General features: G+C 37.8%; 1 pseudogene; it reads right to left on the reverse strand.

The window, feature by feature from the left end:
• Window positions 1-226: 226 nt before the first annotated feature.
• On the reverse strand, window positions 227-6,016 carry LOC144455689 (heat shock cognate 71 kDa protein-like; annotated as a pseudogene).
• Window positions 6,017-13,970: the final 7,954 nt, after the last annotated feature.

The raw sequence follows: 13,970 nt of genomic DNA on the forward strand, positions 1-13,970 counted from the left end.
CCTCTGCGCACATTAAAGTATGCAGAATGCCCAGATTTACACAGTAGTTTAATGTCACTTTTAAAATGCTACTGCCTTGGCTATAAATTTGAGTCCTTCAATTTTTGGAAAGCTGTGTGGAATGCTCATTCTTCTGGTGCATTGTAGTCAACCTCTTCAATGCTGGGTCTGCAATATGCACCTCCAGGTGGGCTGCTCCATCCCCTGGGAACCCAACCAGGTGTGTCTACTGAAAGGCCCTTACACTCTGGTACAACTTGGCAATGATGGGATTGCAGACCTTCTCCCATTCTTTCTGCTGATGCTCAAATGTTTCCTTCACAACAGTCTGATCTTATCCAATCAATTGATTATTTCATTATAGTTGCCAATTTTCTTCTCTTTATCTTCATCACCAATTTTGCCTTGGAGTTTTTTTATGTTTTGCAGTAGCCTCCATGCTGAAAGCATATGTTTCAAGAGAATTCTTGGAAGACATCTTATCTCTGCTTCTCATTTTCAGGTATACATGTTGTAGCCTCTTGGACCAAACACTCAATATCTTCTTTGCTCAGATGACCTTTGATATCCGTGACAATGACCTCATTCTCACTGCTGGTACTTCGATCTGCAGCAGACACACTGAGGTCAACATTTATACCAATGTCAAATTTTACTTCAATCTGAGAAACACCTCTGGGGCCAGGGGGATTCCTCAGAGCTCAAACTTGCCAAGCAGAATGTTATCCTTTGTCATTGCTCTCTCCTCTTCATAAACCTGAATAAGCACATCAGGCTGATTTTCTGAGTAGGGGGTAAAGGTCTGCATCTGTTTGGTGGGGATGGTGTTACTGCATTTGATTATAACTGTCATAACTCCAACAGCAGTTTCAATTCCAAGGGAATTGTCCCAACAGGGACAAGTCCTGCACATTCTCAGATTTATCTCCAGACAACATGGCAGCCTGGACAGCTGCACCATGGGCCAAAGCCTACTCCTTTGAATTGCTGGACATTGAAGAAGTCCTGAAGAAGCTCCTGAATTTGGGGCATCTGAGTGAAACTACCCACCAAGATGATGTTGTATGTCTGTGAGTTATCTAGCTCGGCATCTCTCAGGGCCTTTTCCACAGGATCCAGTATGTCATATAAGAGGTCAGCATTCACTGCTTCAAATCAGGCATGGGTAATAGAGGTATAGAATTTGATATCTTCATGGAGGGAGTCAAACTCAATGTCTAACCAAGCTTTAAGTGCTCCTCAGTGCCTGTTTCAGCCATCTTCATGGCCATTGGAATAAATTTGTTTCTCACATATCCATTCCAATAGAGGAAGTCTTCACATGCTTGGAGCAGACAGCCCCCTAACTCACAAATGAAGAACAAATAACAACAACAAGAATAATTTCAGTACTGGCCTGGGTATTGGAAGAGAGAATGCAAGTTGCATGTTCACAAGCAGAAAACAAATGACAAAAAAAAATTTAAAAATTAAAAAAAAGAAAACAGAAGACAGACAGCTGTCTTACTCTCACTGATGTCCTTCTTGTACTTTTGTTTGAACTTAGCAATGAAATGATTTGACCATGTGGTTGTCAAAGTCCTCCCTACCCAAGTGGGTGTCCTCAGCTATGGACTTGACTTCAAAGATACCATCTTCAATTGAAGAATGGAAACATCAAAAATACCACCTCTAAGGTAAAAGTCAACACATTTCTTTCAGCATCAACAATTTGTTGTTCAAGTCACAGCCAAAGGCAGGAGAACTTGTCTCATTAATTATGTGGAACACATTGAGACCAGTGATAATTCTAGCGTCTTTGGTTGTCTGATGCTGGGAATCATTAAAGTAGGCTGATACTGTGATGAGAGCATGTATGACAGTCTTCCCAAGGTAAACTTCAGCAATTTCTATCATCTTCGTCAAGATTATAGAAAATATTTCTTCTGGATAGAAGCCTTTGGTCTTCTTTATGTACTCCAATTGGAACTTAGGCCTGTCTGCATCATTCACCACTATGAAAAGCCAGTGTTTCACATCTGACTATACAATTACATCATCAAATCTATGACTAATCAGATATTTGGCATCAAAGACTTTTTTGTGGTGTTCACTGCACCTTGATTCTTTGAAGAATTAGTGATTAAACATTCTATGTTGGTGAAGGTGATGTAGCTTGGGGTGGTTTTATTTCCTTGATAATTTTTAAAATTTATTTTATCTTTTTATATTTATTTATACTTATATTTGTAATTTATTTATTTTTAGTTTTCAACATTCACAAGATTTTGAGTTCCAAATTCTCTCCCCATCTCATCTCTCTCCCCACCCCAAGATGGTACGCATTCTGAATACTCCTTCCTCTAATCTGTCCACCCTTCTGTCTCTCCCCCCACCTTTTCTTATCCCCTTCCCCTTCTATTTTCCTATAGGGCAGGATAGATTTCTATACTCCATTGCCTATATTTCTTATTTCCCAGTTGTATGTGAAAACAATTTTTAACATGTGTTTTTTAAATTTTGGGTTCCAAATTTTCTCCTTTTCTTTCTCCCTCCCCACTCACCCTCATTGAAAAGGCAAGGAACTCGATACAGGTTATACATGTGTAGTTATGCAAATCACTTCCATAGTAGTCATGCTGTGAAAAACTAAGTATATTTCCCTTAATCCTATCCCACTCCCCCATTTATTCTACTCTTTCTTTTGACCCTGTCCCTCCTCAGAGGTGTTTGCTTTTGATTAAACCTTCCCCCAATCTGCCCTCCCTTCTATCACCCCCCTGCTCTCTTGCCCCTTCTGCCCCTATTTTCCTGTAGGGTAAGATAGATTTCCATACCCAATTGAGTGTGTACGTTATTCCCTCCTTAAGCCATATCCTATGAAAATAAGATGCACTCATTCCCTCTCACCTTCCCCCACTTCCCCTCCACTATAAAAGCTTTTTCTTGTCTGTTTTATGTGAGATAATTAACCTACCTCTTCCTTTCTTCTTCTCCCAATCCTCTTTCATCCCTTAATTTTATTCTCCAGATATGACCCCTTAATCTTTACCCCACCCTGTGCCTTCTATCTATCTATCTATCTACTATCTATCTATCTATCTATCTATCTATACAGATAATTTTTTTAATGCAACTACCCTAATACTGACAAAGGTCTCATAAGTTATAAATATCATCTTTCCATGCAGTAATGTAAACAGTTCAACCCTAATGAGTCTCTTATGATTTCTCCTTCCTGTTTACCTCTTCATGTTCCACTTGATTCTTGTATTTGAAAGTGAAATTTTCTATTCAGGTCAGGTCTTTTCACCAAGAATGCTTGAAAGTCCTCTATTTTACTGAATGACCATTTTTTCCCCTGAAGGATTATACTCAGTTTTGCTGGGTAGGTGATTCTTGGTTATAATCCTATCTCCTTTTCTCTCCAGAATATTATGTTCCTTGCCCTGTGGTCCTTTAATGTAGAAGCTGCTAAATCTTGTGTTATCCTGATTGTGTTTCTACAGTACCTGAATTGTTTCTTTCTGGCAGTTTGTAATGTTTTCTCCTTGACCAGAGAACTCTAGAATTTGGCTATAATATTCCTAGGAGTTTTCCTTTGGGGCTCTCTTTCAGGAGGAGATCTGTGGATTCTTTCAATTTCTATTTTGCCCTCTGGTTCTAATATATCAAGGCAGTTTTCCTTGATAATTTCTTGAAAGATGATGTCTAGGCTCTTTTTTTGATCATGGCTTTCAGATAGTCCAATAATTTTTAAATTTCTCTCCTGATCTATTTTCCAGGTCAGTTGTTTTTCCAATGAGATATTTCACATTGTCTTCTAATTTTTCATTCTTTTGGATTTGTTTTCCAGTGTCTTGATTTCTCATAAAGTCACTAGCTTCCAATTGCTCTATTCTAATTTTTAAGGAAGTATTTTCTTCAGCAATCTTTTGGACATCCTTTTCCATTTGGCCAGTTTTGCTTTTTAGGGCATTCTTCTCCTCACTGGCTTTTTGGACCTCTTTTGCCATTTGGGTTAGGCTATTTTTTAAGGTGTTATTTTCTTCAGTATTTTTTGGGGTCTCCTTTAACAAGCTGTTGACTTGTTTTTCATGATTTTCTTGCATCACTCTCATTTCTCTTCCCAGTTTTTCCTCTACTTCCCTTACTTGCTTCTCAAAATCCCTTTTGAGCTCTTCCAAGGCCTGGGACTGATTCATATTCTTGTTGGAGGCTTTGGATGTAGGAGCTTTGATTTTGTTGTCTTCTTCTGGTTGTATATTTTGATCTTCTTTGTCACCAAAGTAAGATAATATAGTGTGACTCTTTTTGCACTGCTTGCTCACGATCCCAGCCAATTACTTGAGTTTTAAACTCTTTGTAAGATAAGAGTCTGCTTCCAATGTGGAGAATGTACTGTCCCAAGCTTCAGGGGTTTGTACAGCTGTTTTCAGAGATACTTGTAGGACCTGTAAACTTTCAGTTCTTCCAAGGTAGTATGATAAGGGGTGAGGTGTTTACTCCTTTCCTGGCCTGTGACCACAAGTACTCCTTTCTGTCCTGTAACTGTGAGGAGGGGTTTCTCTCCACAGCCACTACAAGCTCCACCTCGATAGTGCTCCTCCTCGCCCCAGCACTGCCACCCAGAACTGTGACCCAGATCCACACACAGGCAAAGCAAGAGATTCCTGCCTCAGCACTGGCAAAGAGATCCCTGCAATCCCTGTCTGATCAGCCACTGGATTCCCCCTCAGTTGTGGGCCAAAAGCTCAGGAATCAGCTGCCCCCCAAGGCCACACTCAGGGAATGGAGTTGAGACCCGGCCTTCCTGTCTCAGTACTGACAGAAATAGACTTTTCCCACTGACCTCCTAAGTTGTCTTTGGCATTGGTGGATTGAGGAGTCTGGAAACCTCCACAGCTGCCTGCGGTTCAGTCCTCTGAGGCCTGCTTCAGCTTCCCTGTGGCCTGCGTGCCCACTCCACGCTGTGCTCCACTCCCAGCACTCTCGATATACCTTTCTGATCAATCATCTAGGTTTTCTTGGGCTGGAAATTTGTTTCACTCTGTCTTTTTGTGGTTTCTGCTGCTTCAAAATTTGTTTAGAGCCATTTTTATGAGCATTTGGAGGGGTTTGGGGGACAGCTCAAGCAGGTCACTGCTTTCACTCTGCCATCTTGGTTCCCCCCCATCCTTGAACTTTTTAGTCAAAAGTATGGTCTCCTTCCTCAAATTTATTTAAATAATTTTTTCTGGATCTCTTCCTTGTGTGCTTAACCTCCACCTTGTCTTATATTTAACTGTGTTCATGTCATAACTTCTTGAGCCCATAACATCAGTAAAAGGTAGATTTGTTAAGGACAAAGACTGTATCAATTGTCATTTTTTGCATCAATCTTAAAAGGGCTTGGGGAGCACCGTCAGTATATTGGGTGAATACCTTGGAGTAAATGTATAGAAGGACATGGATAATATTCACAGTAGAAGGGCAGGTATGGATGGGTTGTAATTTGCTTTACTGGAGAAAATATGCACACTGATGAGGTCACATATCAGGGTAGCCTCTACACAGGATTTTTCACATGGTAGGTACATAATAACTATTTCTTGGATTTTTTTGTGGCATTTCTAAATGTGTTGTAAAATATTTACAACATGTTATTTCTTTATAGGCCCTAAGGAAAATATCACTAAAAGTAGAGGGTTAGCCATTATGATATGGGAAGGCCAACCAGATAGACCCAAATAGGCATTTTATTTCATTGAACACTTCTGATGAATAATTCTTTCTGAGGAGCATAAGTGAAGTGGGTAATTTCAGTGTGGTTGAATCAGCAAAATGAGTCTGGCTACTTTTTTTTTTCCCTTTGCCAGTCATGAAGAATATAAGTGGGGAAAATCTAAACCAGTGTAATGAAGCAGCCACTAGTTTTAATGTAACATTTATCACTTTATGGGACTAAAATTATGGTTAACTACTTTAGTGAAGTGAAATAAACAACTCACACTTTTTTCTTACTTACAATGATGGCATTTCTTTCTGGTTCGGCCATAGCTTCCAACAATTAGAAATATATGTTGTGTAGTTAGTAGGCATTATGCCTACATAAGCTATCTAGATAAAACATAGACATAAATTCACTGACTCCAAATGCGTCTTTGGAAGATGTCTGAGAAATGCTCACCAATTAAAAAGATGCATAATGAATGAAGTAGAATTATACCATGAAAGATGAAACCATTTTTATTTTAAGTAAGGGTATTATCAATGGATACTTAGCCACTGAAGAAAAGGGAGGCTAGTTGAAAAACAGATAATATGTTCTCTTTCATCAGACTCTTTGTAGATTTATAATTAAACTGAACCAATTAGGAAAGTGACATCCTGGGACCTGGGGATACTGAGGGAATGTAAGGGCATCAAGGCAACATTTAAAACTCAAAACTAGAGCCTGTTTCATTATACTTCCCAAGTCTTCCATATTTTATTTTTTTATTATTATTATTTTTTCTTTTTTGGTGAGGCATTTAGGGTTAAGTGACTAACCCAGGGTCGCACAGCTAATAAGTTCCAAGTGTCTGAGGCCAAATTTGAGCGCAGGTCTTCATGACTCCAAGGCTGGAGCTCTATCTACAGTGCCATGTCTTCTACAAAGCCATCCTATTACTAATTTTCTCCCAAACCATACAAATGGCATACCTAATACAACACAAACTGATTTTGCATCATAAACTCACTGAGAGATAACACACTGAATTTGTGGTAAGAGGACCTGGTTTCAAATCCTGTCTTTGATTTTGTTTCAACTAAATTTTCAACCTCTATAACTGTTTCCTTATCCATAAAATGAGAGAACCCTACTTCTTGTTGTTTAGTCATTTTTCAATCCTGTCCAACTCTTTAAGAACCCATTTTGTACTTTCTTGGCAAAGATACTGTAGTGTCTTGACATTTCCTTTTCCAGCTCATTTTACAGATGAGGAAACTGATGCAAACAGGGTTAAGTGACTCATACAGGGTCACACAGCTAGTAAGTGACTGAGGCCATATTTGAGCCCAGGAAAATGGTTCTTCCTAATTTCAGGGCCAGCACTCTATCCACTGACCACCTGACTTTACTCAAACTCTCTCTTACTTAAATCCAATTCACACACAAGTCAAGACATCATCCTTGTGATGTCATTGGTCCTCTTTGAGAATGAATGATAAACAGCAACAACAGCTGTCCTGAGAAATGCACTAAATGATCTCTAAGCTCCCTCCATCTCTAAATCTATGACTCTATTCTCTCTGAAGTCTTGCTAGATTTTTTTTTAAAAAGTCTCTGCAAGGATTGCAAATATAAACAATTTTGTGTACAACAATTTTGAGCAAAATGTATATCTCTTATCTTGATTTTTTTGATTCTTCTCAAAGGAACTTTTAAGGATCTGCTTTTCCTCTTCAATCTCAGCTCCCTAGGACCATTTATCTGGCTCAGCTTTGCACCAGTCTCAGACATGTGTCCTGAATGTAATCTGGAAGCTCTAAAGTGCTTTAGGCCAGAAGCTTTCCAAATCAGCAGTGAGACAGCCTTGCAGTTGGCCTATTCTAACTTTTTATTCCAGTAATCCCTCTGTACAAAGCAATCATTCTTCCTCTAATTAAAGACTTTCAGTGATGGGAAGCCCACAGCTTCAGAGATAACCCATCCCATTAGTTCTAATTGTTCTGAAGTTTTACCATATATGGAACCTGAAGCTTGGTTTTATTTTGTTTTTGTTTTTTCCTACAACTCCCATTCATTTTTTTTACTTCAGCCTCTTAAGGCGAAGATATACAAATCAAATACTCCTTCCACAGGATAGTGTAGTAATTTTTTTAAAAATCCATATAATGCAAGTTGTAAGCTCCTTGAGGGCAGGGGTTATCTTTTGCCTCTTTTTATATCCCTACACCTTATCACAGTTTCTGACATATAGCAGACACTTAATAAAGGTTGATTAATTGATTATCGTTTGACATATGGGGCAGCAAAAATGATGCAGCCTCTGAAGCTAGAAAGAAAAGAGCCCAATATACTTTTCAAAACAGTTAGACAATATACTATCTCTTAACAAACCCAAATACACATAGAGCAGTGTGACTGAATGGTCACTGGATTGAGAGTGAATGGACCTGGGTTCAAAACCTGTTTCTTTTTTTCATATTTACCTTAGAAAAGACCCCAAACTTCTCTAGGATTCAGCTTTCCCACCTGTGAAATAAGAGAATTGGATTAAATGAGCCCTGGATTTCCTCCCAATAGTCCATCCTCTTACCCTGTGTATCTTTTGTTAACATTTTGTACTGAGCCTCCTTTGTTTTCTTCATCTAATAGAGCTTTGGCGTTTACAGCTAGGACCACTTATCTGATAGTCCAACAATTTTTAAATTGTCTCTCCTGGATCTATTTTCCAGGTCAGTTACTTTGTCAATGAGATATTTCACACTGTTTTCTATTTTTTTCATTCTTTTGGATTTGTTTTACAGTGTCTTGGTTTCTCATAAAGTCACTAGCTTCTAATTGCTCCACTCCAATTTTTAAGGAAGCATTTTCTTCAGTAAGATTTTGGACTTCCTTTTCCATTTGGCCAATTTTGCTTTTTAGGGCATTCTTCTCCTCATTGGCTTTTTGGACCTCTTTTGCCATTTGGGTTAGGCTATTTTTTAAGGCGTTATTTTCTTCAGTATCTTTTCGGGTCTCCTTTAGTAAGCTGCTGACTTGTTTTTCATGATTTCCTTGCATCACTCATTTCTTTTCCCAGCTTTTCCTTTACTTCTCTTACTTGCTTCTCAAAATACTTTTTTGAGCTCTTTAATGGCCTGGTACCGATTCCTATTTTTCTTGGAGGCTTTGGATATAGGAACTTTGACTTTGTTGTCTTATTCTGGTTGTATGTTTTGATCTTCTTTGTTACCAAAGAAAGATTCTGTGGTCTGATCTATGAGTGACCACAAGCACTCTTTTCTGCCTTGGAACTGTGAGGAGGATTTTCTCTGTATCACCACCATAAGCTCCACCACGCCAGTGCTCTTGCTCACCCCAGGACCACAACCTAGAACTGTGGCCCAGATCCAAGCACTGGCAAAGCAATAGAAACCTGCACCAGCAGAAAGATCCCTGCAATTTCTCTCTGATCAGACACCGGATTCCCCCTCAGTCTGCTCAGGAAGCAGCCACTGCCCTGGGGCTGAGCTTGGGGAAAGGGGCTGAGAAAGGCTCTCTCTCTCTCTCTCTCTTCTCTCTCTCTCTCTCTCTCTCTCTCTCTCTCTCTCTCTCTCTCTCTCTTTCTTTCTCTTGCTGCAGACACAGACTTTTCCCACTGACCTTCTAAGTTGTCTTTGGCATTCATGAGTTGAGAGGTCTGGAAACCACCACAGCTGCCTGCAATCCAGTCCTCTGAGGCCTGCTTCAGGTTCTCTGAGGCCTACCTTGTCTATGCGCCCATGCCAAACTGTGCTCCTCTCCCTACCTGTCATGATATGCCTTTCAGATCAATCATCCAGGCTGTCTTGAGCTGTAAATTTGCTTCACTCTGTCTTTTTGTGGGTTCTGCTGCTTTAGAATTTGTTTAGAGCCGTTTTTTATAGGTATTTCAAGGGGTTTGGGGGAGAGCTCAAGCAAGTCACTGCTTTTACTCTGCCATCTTGGCTCCCTAGGACCACTTATCTGGTTTAGCCTTGCACCAGTCTCAGTCATATGTCCTGAATCTGATCAGGAAGCTGTAAAGTGCTTTAGGCCAGAAGCTTTCTAACTCAGCAGTGAGACAGCCTTGCAGTTGGCCTCTTCTAACTTTGTATTCCAGTATCAGTAAGCTATGTGTTTACATGTTCTCATGAAATTGTACACTTGTCTGGCACCCCATTTCTAGTTATAATCAAATCCCTGTGCTTGAAGAGTTTTTAATTTCTACCGTATGAGGATCAGTTGAAGGAAATAGGGATCTTTAGCCCAAAGAAAACAAATTCTGAGTTATACAAATGAATTGTGTGAGGAAGAGGAATTCTACTTGTTGTGCTTGGCATATAGTAGGCCCTTTATATGCACTGACCAAATTGACTGTCCCATGAGGGAAGGAGAAGTAAAAGAGAAACAAATTTAGACTTGATATTACAAAATACATGCAAATAAATGAACCCATTAAAAGGCAGAATGAGGTGCACATTTCAGAAGCTAGTAGTCACTCCTTCACTACAAAAATTCATGCAGTGGCTTTTCACATATTTTATATAGGGGACTTATTTTTGAGATATGGGTTAGACTAGTTAGCCACTGAGATACCTTCCAACTCATAAATTCTATAATTCTGTAATTCTGAGTATCTGCCTTAGTGCTGTCTGATATGCCAGTCCTCTGGGACTAGGGTCTTCTAGGGAGTGAAATTCCCTGGTTTCTGTGACTATTACCGCTGCTTGTTGCCAGAACTCAGTCAGGCTGAAATTTCTCTATTACTGTTTTGAACAGAGTATTCACATGGTCAGACTAGCATTTTAGGAATATCTGTTTGCCAAATGTTTTGGGGATAGATTGGGGACAGTAAAGGTTAGAAACAGAGATAATTAGGAAGTTAATGGAATATTCCAGGCAAGAGATAATATGGACCTAAACTAGGATAGCAGTTGTTTATGTAAATAGAATGAGAATTCTAAGAGATACTATGAGAATAAAATTTAAAAGAACTGGCTATTAATTAGATATGTGGAGGAGGGAGGGTAATACATTGAGGGTGACTCCAGGGTTTGGAACTCAGGGTAGAAACTTCTGGCATTCAAACTATGTGTATTCACAAAAAAACTAATGTTTAACATTTTGCACCTCTACAATTTGTTGAGACCTACATAGTGTCCTATGTTGTCTAATCTTATCTCTGACTCAGATACCAAGGGATTTTTAAGAAAGCATCTTTATGCTATCAAGAGGTCAGAGTTTTAAAGAGGAAAAGAAATGGCATATTATTTTAGGATTAGAAATTTCACATTATAAAAGTGATCAAACATATCTCTGGAGGGTTTTTACCACTTTTTAAATGAAATAGTCTGAAAAATTGCACAAAAAAAATTTCCTTTTTGATCCATTAAGTATCCTAGGTAACTTAAAGTTCCTTTGGGTTTGTCATCAATTCTGCACCATGCTTTAGCCTGCCAAATTTTTCAAAGCCATAAATAATTAGATTCGATAGCAAAAATAAATCTCTTTTCTGCCCTGAAATACTTTGGATTAAGAGAGACTTAAGAAAAAGAAAAGAGCAATCAATGTGGAGGTTTAACTAACTGGATCTGTTAAAAATCTACATATTTCTCCAATAATGAAAATAAGCTCTGATGAATTTCACTGGTGTAGGAGTCAAAATGTTCCTTCTGAGACAGATACAGAATTACAGAAGCTCCTTCCTCTAAACTCTACATGTATAAGCTCATTTCACATATACAAGAAGTACACTTACTTCTGAAGACATACATAATAGCCTTTCTTTTGGTTACTCACTGTTCAAAATGCACTTATTCTCTGTACGCTGCAAGATATTAGGGAAGATAAAACTTTTGTACAATGTACTTCTTCCCCTCATGAAGATTAGTAGTTTAGGAAGGAGATAACATACAAAAACAAATAAGTTATACTCCCACAGAATCTCTGTCTCCTCTCTCTATCTCTCTGTTTCTTTCTGTCCATCTGTCTGTTTGATCCCCCTCTAAAACAAACCCCTAAAAATGAATGACCACATGCAAAACTATGACTCTGACTCTATTACAGATTCAACCTCCAGTTAAACATTCTGTCAGTTAATACTATTGCACTAGACACAAAGTCCAGAGACATGGGCTCAAATGTGTGTGTGTGTGGGGGGGGTGTTTAAACTGGGTAATCACAGTCAAATAACTTCTGTCTCAACATCAATTCCCTCATTTTTAAAAGGACAAAAATGACAGCAGCAGTAATTATCTCAAAGAGTTTCTGTGAAATGTCTTAATCTTAAAGCACTACTGAAATTTGAAATTATTTGGTTAATCTCACACAATAAAGAGTTGTCACCCATAAAAATCTCATTTCTAACTTAAGTCTTTCTTTCTGTAGCTGGAATCCATTTTCTCTGAGGACTTGAAGTATAGCTTATCAACATTCCTCTCATAATCAAATCAGCAGATATTTCAGTGTCCGTTAGAAGCCAGGAACAATTTTTGAAGGTCCTGCTCTGAACTCTCTTCTTACACTAAAAGGAAAATCATAACACAACTGTCCAAAATGTTTTCCTTCTTTGGACTAAATAAGAAAATTTACAAAAAGTGCTTTTTTTTCTTCTTCCAATTAATGTGAAAAAATGGTATTGTTAAATTGTGTCAAGACACTTCATACACTCACATAAAAAAAAAATCTCACAACTATAAACTCTGAAATAAAATCCCTGAAAGCACTTCAACAAAACTGCATTGCAGAGTGACTGCAACTGATGGTATTTGAAAATTTACACTTTTATCACTCGCTATTCATTAAAAAGAAGATATATCTGTGCTCTAACTTTAATAATTTAAAAATAATATAGTCCATTGTCTATTAGATCTGTATTATTGTCCTTTAACATCTTTCTATGAATGATTTTAGTTATTATGATTTCTTCAATCCATATAAGTTCACACATCTTTTCATTATTCTTTGAATTCTTAAAATCATCCCACATTTAATATTAATATTCAATTACGTTATTGTTGTTGAGTGGTTTCAATTGTATCCAACTCTCCATAATGCTATTTGTTTTTTGTTTTTTGTTTTTTTGGCAAAGATCCTTAGTGGTTTGCCATTTCCTTCCCCAGCTCATTTTATAGATGAGGAACTGAGGCAGAATTAAGTGATTTCCCCAAGGTCGCAAAGCTAGTAAGAGCCTGAGGCTGGATTTGAACTCAGGTCCTCCTGACTCCAGGGCTGTTTGTCTATCTGCTACACCACCAATTATGTTAACATATTTCAGTTTGTTCGATTATTCTTCAGTTGTTTATTTCCTATTTTCCATTATTACAAATAGTTCTACTAGAGATATTTGGTTCACAGGTGATATTTCTTGACAATAACCTCTTTGAAGTATGACAATAATAGGAGGTCTGGGCCAATGGTGATGAAACTTTCATCATATTTCTTACCAATTCTAATTGTTTTCCAGAGAAATTAAATCAATTCACAGCTTCACCATCAATGAATTAGCATTCCTATATTTCCATCACCAATACACCATTGAAAGTCTCCATCTTTTAGTATCTTACTCAATATGATTAGGGGAAGAATAATATTTGCCTTTCTTTGGTTATTAATAATTTTAACACTTGTTCAGATGGTTGTTGACATTTTGTACTTGTTTTCTTGAAATTTATACATATCATTTAACTATTCATCTCTAGGGCAATGGTTCCTAATAATCAAAACTTGTTTCAATTCCCTGTCAAGTTTGGGTGTAAAACTTATCAGAGAGCACTAATTCAAAGATTTTCTTCAGTCTATTACTTCTCATCTCATGACATTGATTTGTGTAATTTTTTTGAAATTACTTTTAATATAGCTAAATCTGTCTCTTATGGTTTCCTTTATCCCACTACTTCTTACTAATTCTTCCCCATTCACTATTGAGATGTATTATTCTCCATTCTTTTATCTTTTTAAGGTTGCATTTTTTTAATGTTTAGTGCTTTTTTTTTTCATTTGGGAATTGTTTTAGAAGATGCAAGATGTTTAGCTCAACCTATACTTCACTAAATATGTATGCACCGACCCCAGAAGTGCTCACTGAATAAAAGAAGAATAAAGAAGTCTTAATAAACCTATCATATTTCAGTAGTTAGTGTTCTTGTGTTTATCAGTCTCTGTCATGTTTATTTCCTTTAAGTTCCTGCTTAGCTAATAAGTTCTACTGCTAAATTCTTACATATTTTCCAATGCCAGATATTTGATTATTTATTAAACTATGATATTACTTAAGGTATGGTGATGCCAAATACCATTA

The sequence above is a fragment of the Phascolarctos cinereus genome, unplaced genomic scaffold (assembly GCF_003287225.1).
Source record: "Phascolarctos cinereus isolate Bilbo 61053 unplaced genomic scaffold, phaCin_HiC Scaffold_2;HRSCAF=192, whole genome shotgun sequence".
Lineage (NCBI taxonomy): Eukaryota > Metazoa > Chordata > Mammalia > Diprotodontia > Phascolarctidae > Phascolarctos > Phascolarctos cinereus.